The 26,967-nt window shown below is 35.4% G+C and overlaps 2 protein-coding genes and 1 long non-coding RNA gene across 6 annotated transcripts in view; 2 read left to right on the top strand and 1 right to left on the bottom strand.

The window, feature by feature from the left end:
- Positions 1-26,967, top strand: part of LOC148946753 (uncharacterized) — a 159,379-nt gene that overhangs the window by 22,911 nt on the left and 109,501 nt on the right. The window lies entirely within an intron of this gene.
- LOC148946754 (ubiquitin carboxyl-terminal hydrolase 10-A-like) overlaps positions 1-26,967 on the bottom strand; it is a 560,345-nt gene that overhangs the window by 471,420 nt on the left and 61,958 nt on the right. The gene's annotated exons all lie outside the window — the stretch shown is intronic.
- LOC148946755 (uncharacterized) lies at positions 19,810-26,355 on the top strand. The gene is made up of 3 exons (XR_016142444.1): positions 19,810-20,115; positions 22,774-22,803; positions 26,090-26,355. It is a non-coding gene; the product is annotated as an uncharacterized LOC148946755 (long non-coding RNA).

Genomic DNA, 26,967 nt, shown 5'->3' with positions numbered 1-26,967 from the left:
GATTTTTGGGGAAATCCCCGAAAATTTGGGAATAGTGCAAGCCCTGCTTGGTTTCTAATCAGGAAAATCGAAATACTTAAACCACACGAGAAAAGAAAAGCTTCGACTTTGCGGTTGACGCAATAAAGGATTGCCGCAAAATTAATTCAAAGTCAACCAAACACCGCCTCTTCCGGCGGCGCGCGTGCGATGCGCCAGCGACGTTGTGACACTTCAGCGGCGGTCAACCGGGCCTCTCGTTGGCGGCGTTCGGTTGATGCACCGGCAGGGTGCTGGGGTCTAGGTAAGATACAGAGCGCTACAAACATCAGAATCAGCTTTAGAGGACAAATTATGTCATGGGAAGATGTTTTTGAATCCCCCTTTACCCCTAACTCAAAATTTTACAAAATTCTATTTTAGAAGCTTTTTAAATATTTCTAAAGCACTAATAGATAGAGCGCTAAAAATATCAGAATTGACTTTAGAGGACAAATTATGTTATGGGAAGATGTTTTTGAAATCCGCCTTCCACCCAAACTCAAAATTTTCTAAAATTCTACTTTAGAAGCATTTAAAATATTTTTAAAGCACTAAAAGATAGAGTGTTAAAAACATCAGAATCGACTTCAGAGGACACGTTATATCACAGGAAGAGGTTTTTGAAATCCTTCATCCCCCCAAACTCAAAATTTTCTAAAATTCTACTTTAGAAGCTTTTTAAATATTTCTAAAGCGCTAAGACATAGAGCGCTACAAACATCAGAATTGACTTTAGAGGACAAATTAAGTTATGGGAAGAAGTTTTTGAAATCCTCCTTCCCCCCAAACTGAAAATTTTTCAAAATTCTACTTTAGAAGATTTTTAAATATTTCCAAAACCCTAAGACATAGAGCGCTACAAACATCAAAATCGGCTTTAGAGAACAAATTATGTTATGGGAAGATGTTCTTGAAATCCCCCTTCCCCCCAAACTCGAAATTTTACAAAATTCAACTTTAGAAGTATTTTTAAATATTTGTAAAGCGCTAAGACATAGAGCGCTACAAACATCAGAATCAACTTTAGAGGACAATTTATGTCATGGGAGAATTTGTGAAATCCCCTTTTGCCCAAAACTCAAAATTTTTCAAAATTCTACTTTAGAAGCTTTTTAAATATTTCTAAAGCACAAAGAGATAGAGCACCAAAAATATCAGAATCGACTTCAGAGGACAAATTATACTATGGGAAGATGTTTTTGAAATCCCCCTTCCCCCCAAACTCAAAAATTTGCAAAATTTTACTTTAGAAGGTTTTTTAAACATCTGTAAAGCGCTAAGACATAGAGCGCTACAAACATGGTATCAGAATCGACTTTAGAGGACAATTTATGTCATGGGAAGAAGTTTTTGAAATCCTCCTTCCCCCCAAACTCAAAATGTTTCAAAATTCTACTTTAGAAGCTTTTTTAATTATTTGTAAAGCGCTAAGACATAGAGCGCTACAAACATCAGAATCGACTTTAGCGGAAAATTTATGTCATGGGAAGATGTTTTTGAAATCCCCCTTTGCCCCAAACTCAAAATTTTCCAAAATTCTAGTTTAGAAGCTTTTTAAATATTTGTAAAGTGCTAAGACATAGAGCGCTACAAATATCAGAATCGACTATATCATTATCAGAACAGACCTATCAGAACCTTTCATTTTCCTAACCCCTTTCTAAGATAGCCAAAAGTAACTAAAGTAGAATTTTACAAAAAAAAAATCAAAGAGATAATTAAGGCTTTTTTCTTGACTACACTCTTGCAGAGGCTTTAGTTGCAAATTTTTTGCCCTCTTAATTCATTTTCTGCTGACTAAAATTGGAGACCCCTCAACATATATACTTCGCAGTTCTTTCCAGTCTAAACATTTACATTTTTTGGCTATTCAATTTATCCTACTGGCTGATTAATTAGGCCTATGAAGTCTGTCATCTAAAACACTTCCAGAATTATAGATTTCTTTTTCAGTAAATGCTTCGAATTTATTATTCAAGAAAAAATTTTAAATTTAAAGATACTATTGTTATTTTATTTGTGGGGAAATTTTTTGTGAAGGGGATTGGGGGGGGGGGGGCGCTAGGCAAATTGTTTTTACATATTTTCTGTATCTTTGTATATCTAATTAAAATAAATCAATTTTTCAATTCATATAGATTTAGGTAAAGGACAACTTTATTCAGTCTAGGATTAACTCTATTGTTGAAAGCATAATGTTAAAGAAGTCAATGCTTATGTTTATCAATCCAGTGTATTAGGCTACTATATTTTTTTGTATAAGCCTAGAACTAGGGCTGTTGAGAAGGAAACGTGTCAAGAAAACAATTCTTGCTTCATAATATTCAAAAAATTGTTATGGATTTTGATAGCAATTTCACTATACTTTACTCCCCCTTCTAATTTGCAGATAAATGGCCCAAATTATATATTTCTCATGCATTTAGCCATGCATCTCTCTGGGGAGTGGCAGGATTTTCTTAGGGGAGATTTCTCAAGTACTCAAGTACTTTTATACTTAAAAATGCAATCATTACTTCAAATTTGATTTTCTGCAGGGAAAGGTGGGGGAGGAACTTTCTACCTTTTTTTTTTTTTTTTTTTTGTTTTGTTTAGTTTCTTCATTCATGGTCATTGCTAATTTTTAAAGTTTGAATTCTTATAAGCTATATGACTTATTAGGAGCTTATGTAAAGTTTCAATATCACTCTTTGGGTTTTGTGGAAAGGCAATGGTGTCTTTTAAATTTTTTTTTCAAGTCATAGTAAAAGTAACTGTTTTTAGGGTAGCATTAATTATAGTAGTACCTAGTAATTTTTGGGGAATCCCAATTAAACCCTGTATAATTTTTTATTTATTTACTTGACTACAAAATGAAGGTAAATTGTCAGGGGGGATTTTCTGTGGTGGGAGAGAGGTGGGATTTTTTTAGGGGAGATTTCTCAAGTACTTCTATACTTAAAAATGCAATTATTACTTATATGCAGATAGAATTTTCTGCAAGGAAAGGTGGAGGAAGAATGTTCTACCTTTTTCGGCATGATTATTTTTATAGTTGTTTTGTTTAGTTTCTTCATTCATGGTTATTGCTATTTTTTAAAGTTTGAATTTTTTTAAGCTATATGACTTATTGGGTGCTTATTTAAAGTTTCAATATCACTCTTTGTGTTTTGTAGAATGGCAATGGTGTCTTTTTATTTTTTTTTTGTCAAGTCAGAGTAACAGTAATTATGTTTAGGGTAGTACTAATTATAGTAGTACCTAGCAATATTAGGAGAATCCCAATTAAACCCCTGTTGGGCCTATAAGAAAGATGATAAGGGTGAGTGTTGTAACTATAGAGGCATTAACAAGGTTTCTGTAAATAGCAAACTACTTAGTATGATGATACTTTTTAGACTTAGATATGCTGTAGAAAAAGTTTTAAGAGAAGAAAAGTGCAGTTTTATGAAGGGTAGAGGACGTGTTTACCAAATTTTCACTCTTAGATTAATAATTAAGAAGGGCCTTGGTCATCAAACATCTTTAGTCCTCAGTTTTATAGATTATGAGCAAGTGTTTGATTCAGCTGATAGAAGAGCTGAAGCAATGGTCTTATCCTTGTATGGCATACCAGACAAACACCTGACAGTGATAAATGCTATGTACAAGAATAACACTGCTTTGGTTAAGTATTTTGTAGCATTAGCATTTTTGGTTGGTAGAGTGGTGAAAGTAGCAGAGATGGTAGTGGTTGGTGCTTTTTGCAAAATAGAAAGCTTACGTCTGTGGGCTGGGTTGCTTCTGTGAGGGAAATTCCATGTTTTTGCTTAATTAATATAAATCATTTTTAATTGATGCATTAGGGATATAATTTTTAAGGATTAGCACATAATCATTTATGGCTAATACCTGAATGATCACCAGTCAATTAAGATTCAATATATCCATGTGTTGAGAATTGGGGAAGGATAATGCAACTTGCACAACCCTGAGCCTTACTTTGGGCCTTCTGATTGCGTAGACCAAAACTCCTTCATGATTTTGTTTTCCAGAACTAGTAACTTATCCATGTTTTAAACAAAGATAAAGCCATTTTAGGAGTAGTACTGACATTAGTAGGGTATATGGAAGATTTCAGCAAAGACATAATTTTATTTTGTGGGTTGAATGCTTTTTGTAGACTGTATTATCCTCCAATTCTTAATGTATTGATACAATTAATGTACTATTGACATTAATTTTTAGTGATTAACTTTTGATTAGGTAGGATCTCTCCCTAATTTATCTCATAAAATTCTGGAGATGATACTAATCCCTCCATCTATACACACTAGATATCTTTGAATTAACTATAGTAGATATAGTCAAAGTTGGTGTAGCAGTAATTGTGATAGCATTACTTGTAGTGCTAGCAATCATGGAAATAGTTTTCATGGTTGGTCTACTGTCACAACAATTTGTTTCAGAATTCACCATGCAGCGGAAGCAGCAGTAGTAACAACATAAGTATTAGTGGCATTAGCTATGAGACTTTGTGCTTTCTATGGAGTCAAAAATTTTATCTTTAAGGCTGAATGATTTCTTTGTAGCTAAATTTATCCAAAGATCATATTGCATCTTAATTTGTTAATGCAATCAATTTTTAGTGGTTAGAATAAAACTGCTTAGAAGTATTTCCTGCATGACCTTGAAATTGAACAAAGCCCATTATCAGGTGTGCAAAAAGTTCTAAAGCTACCAATGGCAGAATTCCAAAAGCTGCCAACATTTTAGCAGCAGAACTTGCGTTTCGACAGATTTGCTTTGAGCAAAAAGTATTTCATATGTAAAATTTGTGGAAAAGTAACAAATGTAAGTTAGTAATATAAATAGTTTTCTGATTCACAATGAACTATGTAATCTAATTCAGTGGCAAGCCATATACTAGACATAAATATCAAACTCCATAATTTGATATGTACCATCTTATCAAAAGTTCTGTATCATATTTACTCTAATACTGCTAGTGGAGTATAGTATTCAAAGTGTGAAGTATACTTTATGTAGCTCACTGCTGTTACTTTTGGATGGAGTTGTACACTCCAATGCTATTGGTATTATATAAATAATGCATATCCAGCTGCATGCTTGATACTCATTGATCACTAATGAAGCTGTGATATTAGTTTTGCCCTAATCTAATCCTAAAAATAAACAGAGAATTGCTGCTACATTGCAGTGTGGTTGTTTTAGGCTACTAATCTTCCTTGGTCTGGCTTTTTGATCCTGCTTTAGCTGTGTGTACACCTTCATAGCTACCAGCCCTTTTGAGATTCTTTCGTCTGACAAATAAACAGTTATGAGAGAATTTGGCTATCTGTGTGAGATTTGGACAAATATTCACTTTCAGCTGAAGAAAAGTTTTCCACAAGGAAAAAGGATAACAATGACTCAAAAATAAATTTTCACATAGCAACATTGAAACTCAATGAGCTTTTAGTTTGAACAAGTTCTATAAGGCAGCAGCATGAGAAGAGATACATCTTCTTGCAGAAGAGAAGAGATACATACATCTCGCGAGAAGAGATATATCACCTGCTACAAAAAAGAATATCAAAGACAAAAACAGCTCTTTTTTTTTGTAGTTGCTCTTTTTTAGTCACTTAGAGTTTGTTACCACAAATTGTTTGACCAATCTTCAAACACAGATATCAGGTAGCCGAGTAAGGAATAAAGACCAACTGTTTGTAAAAAAAATTAGTCTGAAAATAATATAAAACTTTACAAGGAAAGAATCTGTTAATAATAACCGAATTTTTACTTTCGGCTATAGGCTAGTATACAATTTTTATGACTCATGTCTAGGGGTTTCTTCCGTTTTAATCAACTATTCCCTGATTTTGAATAAAATCTATAATTTAATTTTGTCTCATTAAGAGGGGCAGAGGGGAGGGGCTACAATTTTTACAGTAAGAAGATTCTATTTAGGACAAGTTTTGAATGGCATACAGTACCTAATTCTTCCACATTTTTTAAAATTCATTTTAACAATAAAATAAGAACAATAGATAGATGCATTTGAATTGTTTTACAAAACTTTTATTTCATATACATGTTTATTATATTTATTGTAAAATTGGGTCTAATATCTTTCAATTATGCAAATAATTGAAGCAAGACTTAGGCACCAGAGCTTAAATTTTGCCCTCAGATTGCATACTTTGGAAATATTTGTATAATTGGTAGCATTTGTAGTCGTAGTTGTTATAGTATGAAATTGATTGATTTCCATAATCAAATTTACAAAATTTGTATTTCATATATGGTTTTACAATATTTGCTATAGGATAAGGCAATTTACCAAATTTTTAAGCCTTTGCTTTACTTTATGGCAACAAACAAACAAAAAATGTAAAAATAGAGGTTTAAAATTTATCTCTGCACTTCAAACTCTCTATTTGAGGTAAGATGTGTAATTGAAATCTCTATGCAGTACTATTAGGAAGTAAGGTCGTGGAGTGTACTATAGAGAGTGTCTAACTATTGATGAAAAGACCTGGCAAAAATCATAAGCTAATAGAAACCTTTGATGACTTTGAGCTATTAAAGACTGTTAAGAAATCTAAAATATGTTAATAAAACCTGCTACTCCTTAAAAAAAAAGGTTCAGTATGATTAAAAAGTATCCAAAAGTAATACTTCCATGAAAAATTACTAAAAAGTGATACTTTTTCTGCTAACAATCATAGGCTTTTGGGGACAAATGTATGTTCTGCTGAGCATGACTGCTTTGCCTCTTCCTGTAATCAATTAAAAAGACTTTTTCCACAAAATGAGTTTTTCAAAAAAGTAAGAACTCCTTTAAACCAAAAATGAACAAAAATCGAATCAAATAATCTACCAAGCATAAAACTACCACCAATCAGTTTCAATAAAGAAATGAAACCCAAAACAAACAGAAATTAAAATGAATAACAGAGTCAAACTCAAAACGAGCAAAAATTAATATGAGTAGGGTTCTACACCCCATGCTTTCTAAAAGCCAGAATATAAATTGAACTTTAATAAAAAAAATTCCAATAAGTTTACTGAGAAAAATGTGTATTGTCAGCTTAATATACATATGCTGAAATTTACGCCTTAAAATCTTAGTTAATTTTTGATTTCTTAAAGTTATAAAAATAAAAACATTTAAAAGAGTTTTTTTCAGTAAAGTACAAATTATATTCTGGGTTTTAGATACCATAGAGGTTTATAACCCTACTCATATTAATTTATGCTAGTTTTCAGTTTTACTCTTTTATTTACTTTAATTTCTGTTCGTTTTGGGTTTCATTTATTTATAGATACTAATTAGTGGAAGTTGTATGCTTGGTAGATTATTTTAATCTATTTTTATTCATTTTTTGTTTATCGGAGTTCTTTACTTTTTTCTTTGAAAAACTTATTTTGTGGAATTTTTTTTAATTGATTACTGTTCGTTTTGTATTGGCATAGTCTTTTTCGAAAAAGACTGAGTGTCTCCTAAAGTTAAACAACCATCTTTTCGATAAAAACCTTAAATACCCCCTGGGCATAACTTATAACCCTTGCCCCTAACCTCTGGGGCTTGTTTCAACCCCAAAAGCCTTGTTATATATTTAAACTATTTTAAATGGAATGGCTGTCTCAAAATTTCTATTAGATGCATTTTGGGACAATACAACGTATGTGGGTGGAAGAAGAAATAGATGCTCTCTGATCACTTTGACTCTTAAAAAGAGCACAAGAGCGCCTGATTACCAATCCAATGAGCCCCCTCTGAAATTTATATGACCGTGCTTTCTATAAAAACCTTATATGCTCCCAGGGCATAACTTATGACCCTTTCTCTGAGAGATGTAGGGGGGGGATTCTCCTGCCCTGAGGGCTGGGGGATTTGTTATCTTCAAAGATAGGCCTACCTTGAAGAAAATGGCTATCTTAAATTTTGATTGGAAATGTTTGGGGAAATGATGGGCGTGGGGGAATTTGCCCTGTGATCACTTTCGACTAATAAAAAGGCACTTGTCCTTTCAGTTTCCAATCGAATCAGCCCTTTTTGAAGCTTCTACGACAAAACTTTCTTTAAAAACCTTATATGCCCCAAGGGCATAACTTACGACCCTTGTCCTGAGGAGTATGGGGGGAGGGTTGGCATCCTCAAAGACATTTTTTTCAGACCTTTCAACAACGTTGAACAAAATGGCCATATGAAAATTTTGATCTTACATGTTTGGGGAAATGATGGGCTGGGGGGGGGGAGTCTCCCTCTAATTACTTTTGACTAGTAAAAAGAGCAATAGCTCTTTCAATTTCCAGTTCAATGAGCCCTTTTTTAAGTTTTTAGGAAATCACTTTCTATAAAAACCTTATATGCCTCCAGGGCATAACTTACAACCCTTGACCTGGGGGCTGTTGGGGGGGGGGAGGGGTTGTCATACTCAAAGACATAATTTTCAGACCCTTCAACTACGTTCAACAAAAAGGCTACATCAAAATGTTGATCGGATGTGTTTGGGTAATGATGGACGTGGGGGGGGGGAATTCACCCTTTGATCGCTTTTGACAAAATTTTCAAAATTTTGATTGGATGTGTTTGGGGAAATGGTGGGCGTGAGAGGGGGGTTAGTTGCCCTCCAATCACTTTCGACTATTAAAAAGGGCACTAGCCCTCTCAATTTCAAATCGAATGAGTCCTTTTTGAAGTTTCTATGACAACACTTTCTATAAAAACCTTATATGCTCCCAGGCCATAACTTACAACCCATGTTCTGAGGGTTGTGGAGGGATTTTCAGCCTCAAAGACCTATTTTAACTGACCTTTATACTATGTTGAACAAAATGGTTATCTCAAAATTTTGATTGGATACATATGGGGGAAATGGTGGGCGTGAGAGGAGGTTAGTTGCCCTTAAATTACTTTCGACTATCAAAAAGGGCATTAGCCCTTTCAATTTCCAATCGAATGAGTCTTCTTTGAAGCTTCTACAATAACGTTTTTTATAAAAACCTTATTTGCCCCCAGGGCATAACTTACAACACTTGCCCTGAGAGGTGTGGGGGGGAGGGGGTTTGTCATCCACAAAGACATAATTTGCAGAACTTTCAACTACATTGAACAAAATGGCTATCTAAAAATTTTGATTGGATGTGTTTGGTGAAATGGTGGTTGTGATAGGGAGGATAGTTGCCCTCCAATCACTTTCAACTACTAAAAATGGCACTAGCCCTTTCAATTTCCAATTGAATGAGCCCTTTTAGAAGTTTCTACAACAACATTCTGTAAAAACCTTATATGCCCCCGGGCATAACTTACAACCTTTGCCCTGAGGGCTGTGGGGTGGGGGGTTGTTCATCTTCAAAGACATAATTTCCAGAATTTTCATTTCCATTAAAAAAATGGCTATCTCAAAATTTTGATTGGATATGTTTAGGGAAATGTTGGGCGTAAGAGGAGGTTATTGCCCTCCAATCATTTTCTACTATTAAAAAGGGTAATAGTCTTTCAATTTCCCATCAAATGAGCCCTTTTTGAAGTTTCTACGACAACCCTTTCAATATAAACCTTATATGCCCTGAGGGCATAACTTACAACCCTTGTCCTGAGGGGTTTGGGGGTTTATCATCATAAAAGACCTAATTTCCAGTACTTTCAACTACATTGAAAAAATGTCTGTCTCTAAATTTTTATTGGATGTGTTTGGGAAAATGGTGGGCGTGAAAGGGGGGTTGGTTACCTATCACTATCACTTTCGACTATTAAAAAGGGCACTAGTCCATTCAATTTTCAATTGATTGAGCTCTTTTTGAAGTTTGTACGCCAACACGATCTATAAAAACCCTATATGCCCACAGGGCATAACTTACAGCCGTTGTCCTGAGGGGTGCAGGGGTTTGGTCATCCTCAAAGACATAATTTCCAGAACTTTTAACTATTTTGAACAAAATGGCTATCTCAAAATTTTGATTGGATGTCTTTGGGGAAATGGTGGGCGTGATATGGGGGTTAGTTGCCCTCCAATCACTTTTGACTATTAAAATGGGCAGTAGCCCTTTTAATTTCCAAGCAAATGAGCCCTTTTGGAAGTTTATACTAAAACGTTTTCTATAAAAAGTTTATATGCCCCAAGGGCGTAACTTACAACCCTTGCCCTGAGGGCTCTGAGGGGGTTATCATTCTTAAAGACATACCTTCCAGAACTTTCAACTACGCTGAATAAAATGGCTATCTCAAAATACTGATTTGAAGTGTTTGGGGAATGGTGGGGGTGAGAGGGCGGTTAGTTGCCCTCCAATCACTTTTCAACTATTAAAAAGGGCACTAGCCTTTTCAATATCCAATCGAATTAGCCCTTTTTGAAGTTTCAACTACAAGACTTTCTATAAAAAACTTATATTCACCCAGGACATAACTTACAACTCTTGTCCTGAGGGCTGTGGAGGGAGGGGGGTTGTCATCCTCCATGACCTAATTTCCAGAACTTTTTTCTACGTTGAACAAAATGGCTATCTCAAAACTTTGATTGGATGTGTTAGGGAAAATGTTGGGCGTGAGATAAGATAAGATTTATTCCTCATTAAATACACATACAATGATACGTTTTATTATTCCCCCAAAGGCTCATTGGCCTGTAAAGAAGGGGGAAGACAAATGAGTTACTTACTCAGAGATGAAAAACAAAAGAAAATTTAAAATGATCACTTACTCACAGACATCAGAGCAAAAGGAGAAGAAAAGAAAATATAGATAAAATAAAACTATAGAAAAAAATAGAATAAATACACTAAATTAATTAAGTAGATGAAATAGACTAAAAAAATAATAATAAAAAAATATAATAATAAAAAAACAGATAAAAATAACTTCTACGAAGCCAAAGAATTTTTAACAATTTTTTTAAACAAACCGAATGAGTGGCACCTTCGAGCCGATTCAGGCAACTTAATCCAAACAATATGACACGCCATTAAAGGATTAAAATTTGGCCTTATACAAGGAGTAAATGGAACTTGAACATGATTTGTCATATTGCAAAGATTATAATTATTAGGCCTATGATCCGAGATAAAAGATAGCGGAACACTTAGGGGCCGGGGGAGGTCACCATGAAGCTGAGAAAAAGTAATGCATGCACATGAAAGAATGTATAGTGACTCAAGATCATGCAATGGGATAACTAATGAACAATTAGTTTCCTGAATGAGGGGTGTAGCTTTATTGTAAACCTTATAAAGTGGTTTTAACAGTGAAGGAAAGGTTGACATCCACACTATTTGACAGTAAAAAACGTAAGATTGGATCAAGCAGTGAAAAAGTTTTTTCAAAATTGATCCAGGAAAAGCATGTCTAAGTTTCCTTAAAATACCGAGACTCTTCCATATCTTTATTTTAATAAAATCAATGTGACGTTTGAAAGATAGGTTTTCATCAACAAGAATGCCTAAAAAACGAACATATCGATCTTTAGATCTATGAATTATCCCATTTGGCTGGTGAATTTCTGATAAAAAAAATAAAAAAACTGGACTTAGAAAAATTTAGGGTAAGATAATTAGCATCAAGCTACAAAATTACCCTCCCAAACAAATTTTCCAAATTTAATCGAAGCTCTGATTCGCATTTTCCCGAAGTGCCAAGTGTGCTGTCATCAGCAAAACAAACAAGGACATCAGAAGAGGGCGAACTATAGTTGCCACTTTGAGCAACTAGGGCAAGGGAAGGCTCAGGATGACAAAGTCTGCAGCAATTAATAAGTTTCTGCTTTTTTACAACATAATAAAGATTATTTACATAAATCACAAATAGCACCGGCCCTAAAACTGATTCCTGGGGGACGCCAAAATTCACTTGTGAGGGTGACCAGAAAAGTGAATGACTGAAAAATAAAATAACTAATATTGAAACCACCACAACTTACACGCAACAAATCATAACGAAAGCTAGAAGCTAGAACCGATTTGGAGGGAAAAATAAGATCGAGAAATGGGACCTATTCTTAAAAAAAGGCCTCTCAAGGGGTATTTTCGCCCCCAAAATTCGGTTTCAGAAAGACTTGGGAAGAAAAAAGCGTAAAAATACAACTGAACAATGGCACTTGTATGAAGGAGAGAAACTAATGATGTAGAAATTACGCATCGATGTCTTTTCTTCGACCTATCACTGCCGGTGCCGTCTGTATTTCGACCATGTTCTTTTTTTCAATACCATTCCTCATTTGGTTATGGGCATCCCTCAGCAATTCGGAGGCAGGCAATTCTTTCTACTACTTTCTACTACTAATTCTTTCTTTCTACTGCTACTACTAACAACTCACTGCAGCGCCAAGCCGCCTGAGGCCAACAGCTCCTCCATCCCAACTTGTTTAAAGCCTCCCTCTTCACCCCACTCCCCCCAAAAGTGTCAATTCCCTATAAATCCTTGTTTATGGCCTCCTCCCACCATATTACAAAATGACTCGCTTTTCATTGGCCCTAAATGGTCTTTCAGATCAGAAGCCTCTTCTTTTTTTTAGAGGTTTTTCTAGAATCATTATTGTCATTATTTCAACCAAGTTTTCACTAGACGTGGTCCTTTTAGCCGCTCTTCTGCTTCCAATTCCTGCAGCTCCCTCTCATTTCTTTCTTTTATTAGTTTTGCCACCTAATATACAAATCACAACTTTTTCCAGCAGAGCTTGTCAGTTTTTTCAAATTTTCAGTGACAGGAAAATGTTGTACACGTCTTCCGAATTTGCTCAGCCCATCGATAAGAAATAGTTTCAATTCAAGGCTTGCTCGTTCACAAAACATCTTTCTTTTCTTAACTGAGTATTCTCCAGGACTCAGCTCTTAATAACTGCAAATTCTCTGATGAGAATCCATTTCAGAATATATCTCCCTGTCACACAATCTTACTTCTGAACGTGCAACCTGATTCTGAACACGCATTATTTTTCAAGACAGGGGACTTTAAACATCCGGAAGAAGTTGTTGAGAAGTTGTTGGCAATGCTACTTTCAATGAAATACTTTTTATTTCTACATCGCATCATGTTTAAGTGGGTATTCTGCTCTTCTTCAGCATTTCAAAAAATAGCTTCTGTAATTGAGACAATGATTATTATAGTTCATTTCAATCAAACAGTTCGTGGTAACGAACTGTAAGTAAGGAGCGAACCGGCTCAATAGTAACCGAAACTCTAAAAAAGCAGAATTATGATCCCAATAGATACATCGAAAGAATCAGATTTTTATGTTGATTTCAAATATGTAAGTTTCATCAAGTCATCAGTAAGTTTCATCTTATCTGTCAAAAGTTACGCGCCTGAGAAAATTGGCCTTATTTTTGAAAAAAGAGGGAAACAACCCCTAAAAGTCGTAAAACTTTAATGAAAATCACACCATCAGGTTCAGCGTCTGAGAGAATCCTACTATAGAAGTTGCAAGCTCCTATCTGCAAAAATGTGGAATTTTGTATTTTTTGCCAGAAGAAAGATTAGAGATGCGTGTTTATTTATTTTTTTTTTCCTATGGGTGATCGTATCGATACAATACTCGTAGGTTATCGTGAAAAGGTTCTTTTGAACGGAAAATACATGCTCTAATGCCCTTTTTGAATGACCAAAGAAAATGGAGGGCAACTTGGCTCCCTCCCACGCTCATTTTTTTCCTGAAGTCACCCAATCAAAATTTCGAGATAGCCATTTTGTCCAGCATAGTCGAAAATCTAAGAAATATGTCTTTGAGGATAACTTAGTCCCCCACAGTTCCCGGGGGAAGGGCTGCAAGTTATGAACTTTGCCCATCGTTTACATATAGAATTGGTTAATGTGGAGTATGCAGACGTTTTCAGGAGGGTTTTTTCCGATGGGGGGATCGAGGAGGGAGTGACGGGGGAGGATATTTCCATGGAGGCTGTTTCCTTGGGGGAAGGGACATTTCTATGAAGGGGGCACCGCATTTACCAGCATTATTTAAAAAATATCAGAAATTAAATAAAAATAAACAAGTTTTTTTTTCAACTAAAAGTAAGGAGCAGCATTAAAACTTAAAACAAACAGAAATTATTACGTATATAAGGGGGTTCAACCCCTAGTCAATACCTCACTCTTTACGCTAAAGTTTTTTTAGAACTTTCAAAAGAGCTATCTATTCTAATTAACTGACCTTTGTGAGTCAGGGGTTTGTAATTCGAACAAAATTCGACTTTTAGCGTAAAGAGAGAAGTATTGACTAGGAGGCGAAATCCCTAATATACGTAATAAAACAGGAATATAGAAGTTCGTTACGTAAGTTAATTCGTATGTTACATCAGATCGAAATTACGAAAAAGCCATTGAGCCAAAAAAAGTAAAATAAATATACAAATTTCGTTTAAATTATTCATATACTTTGATCCAAAACCTAAGTTGCATTAGTTCAAAAACGTTCAGAAATTAAATTAAAAAAATGCTTTTTTAAACTGAAAGTAAGGAGCGAAATTAAAACTTAAAACGAACAGAAATTATTCCGTATGTGAAAGGGGCTGTCACCTCCTCAACGCCTCGGTCTCTACTCTAAAGTTTTTTTTATTGTTTTAAAAAATGAATTTGTAAGACAGAGTCAAACTTTAGCGTAAAGAGTGAGGTGTTGTGGAGGGGACAGCCCCTTTCATATACAGAATAATTTCTGTTCGTTTTAAGTTTTAGTGTCGCTCCTCACTTTCAATTAAAAAACCTTGTTTTTTTATTTAATCTGAATAAAGGCCACAATTTTCGAAACAGAAATTGGAAAATATTTCTCTTAAGACAGTTTTCCTGAAAACACATTATTGAACTTTCAGTTTCTACGGTCAGTTACTACGGAAAGAAAAAAAAATTGCACACACAGCTTCTAGTAATAAATTTTAGAGACCAAAAATCCAATTTTACAGAACACTGGGACCTTTGTTTGGATTTTAAGAACTTTGTGGCTGCCTTGAAAAAGCTTTTTTGGGATTCTCGGATTTTTCATTCAAGTTTTTAAGATTGTTTAATAGTTTGACTCTGTTACTTGACGTAATTCAAAGCTTCCATATCTGTTGTTTCTTAATTTTTTGTCAAGGTTTTTAAGTAGAGATCTTCACCAAGATATTTTCCATTTTTCTAAAAGAATCTTCTTAACCAGGTCAGTGGCAGGATAGTCCTAGGTTTGGTGTCATTGTTGTTTTTCACTTTGGTAGGGAATTGTCCCACTTCCATTATCGATTTCCACTACCAAGGACTTTTGAATCAGTAAGGATTTACATCAGATGAAACAAATAATTTTGTTTCGTTTTGCTTTTTAGTACGTTTCAACAGAATGTTGAACTAGATAGATGACTTCATTACCAAGATACTACTGGACGATAACTACATCCAAACAATCCAATAATCTTGCTATATTTTTAGTAATTGACACTAAATTAACTTCCAAAATGACATAACGAGAAGACCACCAAAAAGCGGTCCATGGGCTTTGGAAAAGTCGTTTCACCTCCTTATTTTCTGGTGAGTCACAACATTTCGAAATATACTTTTGGGTCATTTTGCAAAGTTAGATCACACAACTTTATCCTGGCATCTACTCAAGCACATATTCCCCGTTTAAAACCAGGCAAATCATCAGGTTCTGATAGCCTCCAACCCTAACATCTGATCTACGAGACAATAAAATTGCTAGAACATCTTGCTGTCTTATTCCAGGCCTGTATCACCCAGCAGCCTATATCTGACGCGCTATGTGAAAGTCTAGTAACGTTTATTCCCAATGACAATAATGACTCTAGAAAAACCTCTAAGAAAAAAAAGAAGAGGCTTCTGATCTGAAAGACCATTTAGGGCCAACGAAAAGCGAGTCATTATTCCCAAGAAAAATAAAGATTCAGATTCTTGCAGCTTATATAGACCGATAGCCATTTGTTCAACGATTGGAAAGCTGCTTCAGAAACTTATCTATAACGAAATAAGCGCAAAGTGAAATCACAACAATAATCAGTTTGGTTTTCGGGAAGGACTTGGTGTACAAAATACCCTTGAAACTTTCATTGCGATACTTCAAAGGCAAAAAGTCAAAATGTAGTCTCTACGTTTGTGCCATTGACATTTCAACAACTTTTAAATCCATTCTTCACTCCCAAGCAATTCTGTCTCTGTTTAGGAATGGAGTTTATCCGTTTGTGTGTACCTACCTATGGAAGTGGTATCAGAAGACTTCAATCTGAATACATTTCCAAGGTACTGTTAGCAGTCGTGTTCGTGTGTGCCGAGGTGTTAAGCAAGGATCTGATCTAGGTCTTGCGATATTTAATAATGCCATCAGAATTGTCACTTGTAGTAAGCCGACGATATTCTCATTTTAGCTAATAATTTTGATACACACCAAAACACTGTTGATATTGTTTGTTCCGGACTGAATGAAATCGGTCTCTCAGCTCCCACTTCTAAAATAGAGTCTCTTGTATTTGCACCTCAGACCGCCTCCATTGACACAATCCAAGTTGGTCCAGCTACAATCTCTGATCTTCCAGTTCACTTAGGTATTTAGGCCTTCCATTTGAAACATCGACTAGATCCACAAGGGAGCTAGTCGTTGATATTTTGGAGGATAAACTAAGAAATCTTACAGGTTTCTCGCCAGTATAAACGGCCAATTCGATAACAGAACTCTTGGTCTGCTATACAACGTGTTTTTCGTATAACATGCGTTGTTTCCGACACCCTTGTGAAAACTTATTTCTGCCTCTGACAAAAAGCAAATCCAATCACTATTTTTCAGGTTCTGCAAGTATTTTCTCATTATCCTGATGTGGGCTCGTAATAGTCATATTTCCTAACGGTACGGGGCTATTTGCCAAACAATGGATGAACAGTTACGTAGGTTTGCTGAGCGCTAAAACAGGATCGTCTATTTATCATTGATGTGTCTCCTTTCAAGTCCCAAGCGTCGTAAATTGTGAAGTCTCACTGTATTTGTCCCGTGTTGAGGGAGTGCTTAAAACTTAAAGTTGTTAATAATCGAGCTTAATTTTGTCAGTGTCCCCTTTCCCTCATCTGCCAATCTTTTCCTTTCATTTTCCCTCTTCTTTCCTCTTCCGTTTTCATACTCCTCTTAGTGCGTTATTGTTATGCACACTTCAGATAACCAAAAGATATCCCGTCCGACTCCTTCGCTTTTTCATTAGTAAGTTTCTTTATAATCTGATCTATTTCTAGAGCCGAGACCTGCCATATTTGACCAGCTGAAGATACAAAGAATCCATCAAAATTATTATTCACCAGCGAAAAAATTTCTCTAGACTTTCATCTTCACAGGCCACAAACCTCAGGATGTCCGAGAACTTATCCAAGCTTTCTACCCGCATCTGATTGATTTAATAAAATGAATTTTATTTTCTCGCAAACGCCCTTTATTTTAGCAACAACTAAAGGGTTAGCCAACCTCATGCATGATTCTCAAGGTCAGAATAATTAATGGTTATAATTCCCAAAACCAAGAACCTACCTTTGATTTTGATTCCTTTCTGCTGTTGGTACGTTGCTCTACTTCTTCTAATAGTTTTGTAAATTTTCTTCACTTGATCAAAACCACTTTCAAGTTCAGGATCGTCCCAAGTATACTGAAACGAATAAACTCATTAAAGACATTCAGGAGCAAAAGAGATAATTACAAACAATGAAGTACTACTAATTGTTCAAAATCCTTTGAATTGTATGTTACAGGTTTGTTGAAAAAGTATCCAACCTTTTTGTCATTTAAAAAACTCTTAATTGGATATAACATTTTGACACTGATTCCCTTTGAAGCAGTCTCCTTGGGCTACCACACACTTCACGCACCGGTTCTACCACTTTCGGAAGCAACGCTAGAACGGCTCTTTTGAGATAGCATACAACTAGTCCGTCCAATTATGCATGATGGATTCTCTGGACATAAATCTGGTCCCTTTCATTGACCTTTTCAGCTTGGAGAAAAGCCAAAGTTGTGCTGAGCCATGTCGGTAGAGTAGGGAGCGTGATGAAGCAAAAGTGTGACGTGTCTCCAGTGTACAGGAAACTTTGTAAAGACTGACAGAAGCGTTGTCATCATGGAGCTGTCAATTGCCTGCTACCTAAAGGTCCAGACGTTTGCGTCTTAAATTTTCACAAAGACGACTCAAAACCTCTTGATAGCATCCCTTGATGATGGTTGTACCGTGTGGAGCCGACTCGCAATGAACCACGTCCCCAGAGTCAAAGAAGACGGCAAACATAACTCTGATATTGCTCAAGACCTGTCTTGCTCTTTTTGGCCAAAGTATGTCTGCCACTTTCTTTTAGGGTCGCACCCATAAATCAAGGTATCACTGCCAGTGATGACTCTGCTGATGAAATTGAGATCCCTCTTCACAGTCCCCAAAATGTCCTGTGCGATCTCCATACGGAGTTGCTTCTGAGTAATGTTTAGCAGCTTTGGCATGAACTTCACTGAGATTCTGCTTAGGCCCAAATCATGTATCACCAGGGTCCTTTTTTTCTCAATAATAATCTCATTTCTGGATGTCACGGGCCTACCAAAACGTCCTTGACTCTAATCGGTGTGTGGCCATCTTAGAACCGGTTGTACCACTCTTTTATCTGGGTGGTGCCCGTTGCTTTGTCCCCGAAGATCTGTTGGATCTTGTGGATCATTTCCACTTGGTAATCACCAAGCTTTACACAAAATTTAATAAACTACCTTTATTCCCGTTTTTCTGTCATTTTGTCAAAAACGAAATCCGACGGCACTTACTAAGACTTCTTCTTAACTAATCGGCATTCTGCTGAAAAACGACAGTTCCATGACAGATCCATATATCTACATATAAATCATATTTTCTCACCTAAAAATTTGTATTTTATAAATACTCAATTATTTATATTTGAATGTACTTTATATCAAACAAAAAAGCAAACCAACTAACCGATTGGGTCACAAGACGTGGCTTTTATTCAAAAACTTCATTCGCTCGGGTCTTTTGTCCTCACATGCTTGCTATCATGATGTCAATTACCATCGCTTGGGGCTTCCTTCCTCGCGTCTTCGTCCCGTCCCTTTGTCCCTCAAACCCGATCATAAAGGTTAGATCTGTTTGCAATATTGATTGAATTATGCCACACAATTGTTATTGATGATATGGGTATGAAACGTTCGGCAGCCTAGTTTGTTTATATATATTAAAAAATGACAAAAAAGCACCAATGTTTCAGACAGAAACAAAACTTTTATCCAAGGGTGTATCCGGGACCATTGTTCGCAGTGGGGGGGGGGGAGTTTAGCAACAAAAACTTTTAAAAACACATCCAAAGTTTGTTTATATGCATTATTGTTACGTTTTTACGAGGTGGAAAAAAATTAGAGGCGCGGGGGCTCAAACTCAGTAACCATCCCCCCCCCTCATTGCCTTGCTTTTATCATACCTCAGCCACCATTTTTACCAGACTCGGCCTTCTGTAATTTCTTCTATTCCCAAAACTGAAAAGACGTATGAAAGAACAGCATTTTGCCATAGCTGAAGAGAGAAAGACTGCAACACTAAAAGATCTCAACACATAACCAAAAAGACATAACCAAAGTGCTTTGAGCACTAAAAAAAAACAGCGCTAAAAATGTACTATATTTCTGAAGGACTAATTTGAAGAGGGAAAAAGTAACTATTGATGAGTAAGTAAGTGTTTTCCCAGGTCAATTAAATTGAAATTTACTTACTTATTTGATTAAACCTAATATGCATTATATTGACATATTTTCCTCCATCTCCAACTTTTCTGAAGTCTTTGTATTCAGGATTGAAAAGTCACCTTATCGTACCAATCAGTTGAGTACAAGCTCTGAATCTTGAAGGCTGTAAGTTTTTGACAATAAAGTTTTTAATGTTTCTTGAAACGTTGTAAAAAAGCCATTGAACATTATTATTATGGTATTTGGAAAAGTTTTGTCGGATATAGTGATTTACCAGAATGGAAAGCGGGAAATTTGGAGACACGACGTTAGAAGCTGGTGCATCTTCAAGACGTTTCCTGAGGACCATGTTTCTGTGGCAAGAATGATGAAAGCAAGATATGATGCAACTTCAAAACAATTACGTACACGTCAGGCATATCGCGAGAAATATAACTGGAACAAGGAATTTGGACCTTTGGTAAGTCGTGAAACATTGAATAACATTCACTTAAAGAAAAATTTCAACTTAGAGCAAACTTCAAAAAACCTGTTAAAACCCGGGGGCAACAAGAGATACGATAGAGAATTTCTGAAAATGTTAAAAGATTCGCCGTTGGCCAAAATGCCTCCCAAACTCCCAGCTGAAATCTCGTCAAAAGGTCTGGCTCCACAACCTGGTAGTTGGAATCAAGCAGCAAGGAGGGAGGGAAGTAGGATCCAGGAATGGAAGAAGCCATTGCTTCAGCGTCCAAATCAGGACAAAGGTGTACAGAGACCAATTGTAATAAATATTCCTGTTAAAGCTGCATTTCGAAAAGTTGAAAATACATGGGTTCCTAACTTCTTTGCCAAGAAGAACGTCACAGATTTTGAAAAAGAGAAGACTAACGATGTAAAAAGAATTATCAAAGATAAATTAAATAAAATGACGCCTCAGAATTTTGACAAAATTTCCAAAGATATTGTTGCACTTGAGGTTGATACAGAGGAAAGATTCAGTGCCATGATTCAAATCATCTTCGACAAGGCTGTTAATGAGCCAATGTATGCTCCCAAATACGCTGAATTGTGTAAAATGATGTTTGAAAAGGAAGTGCCCTCGGCTACTGGAACAGGGAAAGTCAGTTTTCGCCAACTTCTGTTCAACAAATGTCAACAGACTTTCGAGAAGCATCCAGGAATCGTAGAACCCATTTCTTCAGAGTCAATGGGACTGAAACAGACCATAGCGGAAACAAAATGCATTATATTGGGAAATTTGAGATTTATGGGCGAATTATTCCGATTGAGGTTGCTGTCCGCAAAATTTTTGGATTTTTGTATATCTAAGCAGCAGTTAGGTTTGGTGATGAAGAGCAGTTGGAATGTCTTTGCAAATTAATCTCAACAAATAGTCAAAGGAGCCTCTGGCGTAATTATTGATATTCCTCAGCTTTTTGAGAATTTAGCTCAAATTTTGGTCTGTGCTCTCAAGCAACACACTCAATGTTTGCATAAAGTTAACGATATGGAGCAGTAATAAAAATAAAATTGAAAAACTACAAAAGGGTTATAACTGTTATATTATTTATTTGAAATTTTGCACCCCTAGAATTTCTGTGGGCTAGGGAAGTTCCCCTTCTCCCTCCCCCCAACCGCCTGTTAAGTGGACTAATGCCAACGTGAAAAAAGAAAACTTTCGTGTATAGTCAAGGCTCTATAATGCCTTTTCTCCCACTTACCTTTTTTACAACAGTGCCATAATCTATTTGTATCAATCTTTTTGCAACTTGCAGGATTTGAAGGTTTCGAAACAGATATGCAGATTTATCACCGTCTCTAGCAACAAAAAACAATGCTATCTAGTTTTACTCAGCGACACTTTAAAAGTGCGCACATACCCTAAATTGAAATTTTAATTATATATACTTGTGCTTGTTCTTTACTTTTGGTTTATATTGCACCCTACATAAAAGACTCCCTTTATACCAAAGAAAAATATGAGAATACATATTTTTGTTTCGTGAGCATGTGCTCTGAATATCTATTTCACTAATGATATCCAAGTTAATAACAAATAACTTAAGAAAAAAATTATTTCTAATCTATGAAATTTAAAATAGGTCATGTTTTCTTCATACTTACACAGCATCATTCTCTATACCCCTTTCCAGATGCCTAAAATTTTAACCCACTCCCCATTACTATTTTAACATATTATCCCTCCTCCAACAGAGAAATGCATTAGGCGAGTCTGAGTTTAACTTGGCATGTACCCACTACCTTTCAACAATTGCTACTTAGTAAACATATTTTTATAATCATAAGAATTTAACTAATTTTCTAATGCAAAAGCATAGAACAATGCCAAATTTTGAATCGGACAGAAACTAAAGTACTCACAATCCAAATCAAAAAGAAATCTATGGCCTAGAAAATTTACTTGGTTAATAAATCTGGCTTTTTGGCGATTGTATGGTAAAACTGACTGCATACAAAATGGTCTTCTCAAGAAAATCAAGAGAGAAGTTCAAAGGAGAGCAAATAATTTAATACTTAAATGTGTCGAACTGAACGTCTGACCGTTGGCCTATACTAATATCCTTTTTTTATCCAGATCCAAATCTTGAAGTTTGGAAATTTTCATCCGAAGGTCGTCTTGGTACTTGTTTAAAACTTTACTGTTAAAAAATTAGCAGAATGAAATTAGTATTCTGCATCTTAGCAAGCTATGTCATTTTAAGCTAAATCCCAACCCTTAACTTGCTACATTTCTTTGAAGTAAAATGAAACGGATTTCATAAAAAAACTTCAAAGTGTTTTCCAAATAGGCAAGACTTCAACATTCTGGGTTTCTAAGGAACTTACTTTTGATAATAATAGGAGCTGGGATAGTTCCATAACGCTGAATAATACTCGATAAAGCGCTGTATATAGAAGCCTTCTTAAACCTCAATCTCCAACCTTCTTAAACCTTATTGTATTCGCAAAAATGATCAGACTTTAATTTAAAAAAAAATGAGCCGGTAGCGGCGTGGTGGGATTGATCTGTTAATTGATCAGTTGATAGATAATTTATATACAATTAAATAAAAATTTTGCTTTAGCGTAGGTTCAATATTCCATATTTCTCTTTTTCAATTGTTTTTTTTTTCAGTGAACATGGAGGAAGAAACTTCAACTTCATGTAAGTAATTTACAAATTAGTTAAATAAAAATAATTATGCTTTAGCTTATGACTAATATTATTTAAAAAAAAACAGTTTTTTCCGAGGGAAGTAAGGAGCGAAGTTGAAACTTAAGACGGACAAAAATTATTACTTCACAGCCTATCTAATATATAGCAATAGAACTAGCACAAATAAACCAACCAATTATGTCTCCCTGTGCTGTTAGGATTATAAAAACTAGCGCTTTACTGAAAACACAAAAGTCAAGTATACAAAACAGGATTATCTTACAGCAGTTGTGATATTAGTAACTTTCAGTATACAATTAAAATTATCTTAAAAATATAAGCGTAAAAATAAGTAGTTTTTAATAACCGCGAAGTAATTGAACAGCATACAGAAGTATTGGATTGATTTATCAAGCTGCATTTTACTCTCACCAACTATAATACCAATATTGGGTAATATACAGTCTTAAATTGTAAGAAATATGCTTTTGTATCCCTTCAAATGAAGATTAAATAAGACATTATATGAACTCCGGAAATCCGATAATTTCTCTATATACAAGAGTGAATTTCAAGCCATAATACAAATTCTAAAGCTAGTCTATAGTCCTAATATTATCAAGATGGCTTTATTTCGAACTTGTCTACAAACTAATCATGACACGTCCTTTTCAGAACCAAAACGAGAGCCAGTCATTGAACTGAGCCATTATGCAGAAGTGATACCAAATTAAACGTAAAAAAAAATAAAGCAAAATCCTAAAATGGATTTTATCTTAGAAGGGATAGATAATATTTTTATTCTGTAAAAAGTGTGTTTGATTGGTTTGCTTTTACTGTGCCATAAGTCCTGTGTTATCTTGTGTTTTCAGCAATGCGCTAGTTTTGTATAATCCTAAAAGCATAGGGAAACATGATTAGTTGGTTGATTTGTACTATTATTAATATATATCAAATAGGCGGTGAAGTAACAATTTTTGTCCGTTCTAAGTTTCAACTTCGCTCTTTACTTCCCTAGGGAAAAATTTATATTTTTAAACTAATCTTTGTTCGTTTTTGATGAAAATTTAATGTAGAAACAACGCTGCCATGATCTTTTTATGTATATGGTATAATGTTTGTTCGTTTTTTTCTTAGTTTCAGTTGAAAACTTAACGATAAAATAAAAGCTCAAAATAGGGATAAAATCCTTTTTAATAGACGGTGTATAATAAATTTCACCAAAAAATACCAGATATTTCTGTCACATATACAGTGACCGTCATCAGTAGTAAAACAGTTTTACTACTGATAACGGTCACTGTATATGTGACCAAATATCTGGTATTTTTTGGTGAAATTTATTATACACTGTCTATTAAAAAGGACCTTATCACTATTTTGAACTTTATTTTATCGTCATGGAAAGGCAGTGTGGTCTCCGAAATTATCTACGTTGAAAACTTATTTTTAATATAATTTCTAATTATCACCAATCTAGGGAAGATAAGACACCTCTAGAAAATACTACAAGCAACCTCGCAGCTAAGAAAAACTTTTAGTCTATAACAAAGTCCATTATCCATATACATGTTTTTCAGGAACGTTTTTTTTCGATGAGCAAAAAGCTGTTTTTACTCGGCCGACTTTGCCTAAAAAAGCCATAATGAAGACATAAGGGCTTTATAAATCACCTACTGACTAGCAGAAACTAGAAGGCAACTGTAACAAAAGAAATCTGTTTAAGGGCTCATTTAAAAGCTTATATTTATTCTTAGTCGTTTTTTATAAACTTCACTTGATACCACATTCCCACGAAGTGCACTTTCGGTTGTTTCCACAACTTTTCAAAATGAAACAAGTGGCTTTTCCAATGAAATGACCAAAAAAAGTTAATTTCAAAACATAGGCAAGAGCAAAAACTAAGGGGGAAGGAGGTCTCTTCCTCTCAATAATCGCCGTTAGAACTAGCACCCACGCTTCATCCGCAGAGTGAAGTTTGAAGCTTCAATTCAAAACTGTTGATCCATAAAGCTTAATTTTTGGTAGATGTTTAGTTAAAAAGTTTTTAGTTTTAGACCGATACCTTTTAGACCGATAATTGACTGAAGACCGATACCTTGTTCTTCGTCAATCAACATGCTTTTCTTTTTCCCATATTAGACTGTATCGAGCGTGAGTTGAAAATGTATAGAATGCAAACCCGTAATCTGGAGAATCGAATTGAAAAAATCGAAGTCAAGCTAGACGATATTGATCAAGAAAATATGTTGGACAGTCTTGTTTTCAACGGTCTGAAGCAACAGCCAGGAGTTGACCTTAAAACGACTATGCTCAGTGTCCTTTCGACACGGATGGGTGTTACTGGTATATCTTCTGGCGAATTATCTAGTGTTTTCCGGTTCAGAATGAATGGGTCTCATACCACCAGTGACAAAGCTGCCCCAGTTTTAGTGCAATTTGTGAGTATAGAAGTTGCTCAAAAAGTGTTCTTACAGAAGTCTAAACTAGCTGGGTCTGGACTCTTTTTGTCGTACTCCCTTACAGATTGACGTCGTGCCCTGCTAAATGCCGCAAGGGATCGCTTTGGTTTTAAAAATGTATGGACCGACCGGGGCAACATGCTAGTGAAGCTGCCTGGTGAACTGTCTGCCCGGAAAATAAGATCCCTTGCTGAATGCGTTTGAATTAGTATTTGTGTTGTTTTTTGTCGTTTTTTCTTCTCTGTACAGCTTTTGTTGCCCTTTTTCTTTCTCTTTCTTTTTCGCGATATTTTCATTCTTATTATTATTCGCATAAACTGTTTTGGTCTCAGGTTTATTTTATTCTTGCCTTTTCTTTTCATTTGAGAGATCCGTTTTGTTTCTTTTTTGATTTTAGTCTTTCTATTATTATTTTCAAAAAAATGTCTTGGTCTCCTATTTTTTATTTCTTACTTTTTTTTCTTTTTTTTTCCATTTAGAGATATATGTTATATGTTTATTTATTTACTTGCGTTGGTTCTTCAGTTGATGATTTAATGAGCCGACCTTTTCGTCTAGAAGAGGTTTTATCGGCACCAATAGCAAGAGATGTTGAACCGTGTATGAACCAAGTTATATTTCAACCGTTAAAAAATAGTGCTTATGTCCAAAGATCGAAGTTAGACCCCGGGGAAGCCGATTCGTTGCGTTTATGTGCCTGGAATTGTCACCTCACTACTGGTTATGAGGATGTGTTGCAATTTCTTTCTGATTCTCAAGGAAAATTAGTTTTATTGGTATATCTGAAAGTTTTTTTAGTCAGGAACACTCTTTTTCGCTGTATTCTTTTCCAGATTATAATTTGGAGGATAAAAACTGGACGTCACTTCACAGAGGGGGAATTGCGTGTTTGATTTCAAAGTCATTGACATACCAAGTAAGAAATGATATTGATGTTTGGATAGAGGGTAAGTTTGAAAGTTTTAGTATAGATTTAAATTTGGGTAGTAGTAAATTTCTGATTAGTATTGTGTATAAGCCACCGAGCGCAAGCTGGGAAGATTTTGAGCGTGGATTTGATCAACTTACGCGTGCGGTGTCTCGGACAGGTTTAGATTTTATTTGTATGGGTGATTTTAACTTTGATCTGCTATCGCTGAACGGAGTGAATCTTGATTTTTTTAATTTGATGGTTGCTAATGATCTTTTTCCCCTAGCTAATATTCCAACACGGGTTACGAGTCATTCAGCTACTCTCATTGACAATATTTTTGTTGGTTCGAAGTATCTGGACCGTAGTTATGCTGATGTGGTTCTGTACCCTTGTTCTGACCATTTCCCAGTTCTCGGAACGGTACCTTGTGTCCGCACAAAAAGAAATGAAAGAAAAAAAGCGAAGACTCGGTCGTTAAAAAAAGAGGATTTACAGAGGTTTGGTGATGAGTTAAGCAGCACTGATCTTAGCGAGGTGTTGGAGATAAAAGACGACGCTTCTGGGGCATTTGATTGCATGATGGGGATCATACAGCCAATTTATGACAAGACTTGCCCAGTTAAATTTGTGAAACCGCATAAGGATCAACCCAGGAAGCCTTGGATAACTAAAAAAATTCTTGAAACGGCAGATTTAAGAAGTCAAGTGTATGCAGACTATTTAAATAGTAAGTGTGTCAAGAAATTGGAAGAGTTTAAAAATATACGCAATAAAGTGAACTCTAATGAAAAAGAAAGC

This window comes from Artemia sp. Qi Xiang Cuo, chromosome 11 (genome assembly GCF_049724085.1).
Source record: "Artemia sp. Qi Xiang Cuo chromosome 11, ASM4972408v1, whole genome shotgun sequence".
Classification (NCBI taxonomy): domain Eukaryota; kingdom Metazoa; phylum Arthropoda; class Branchiopoda; order Anostraca; family Artemiidae; genus Artemia; species Artemia sp. Qi Xiang Cuo.
The sequence above is the reverse complement of the archived record's forward strand: the minus strand, read 5'-3'. Positions and strand labels throughout refer to the sequence as shown.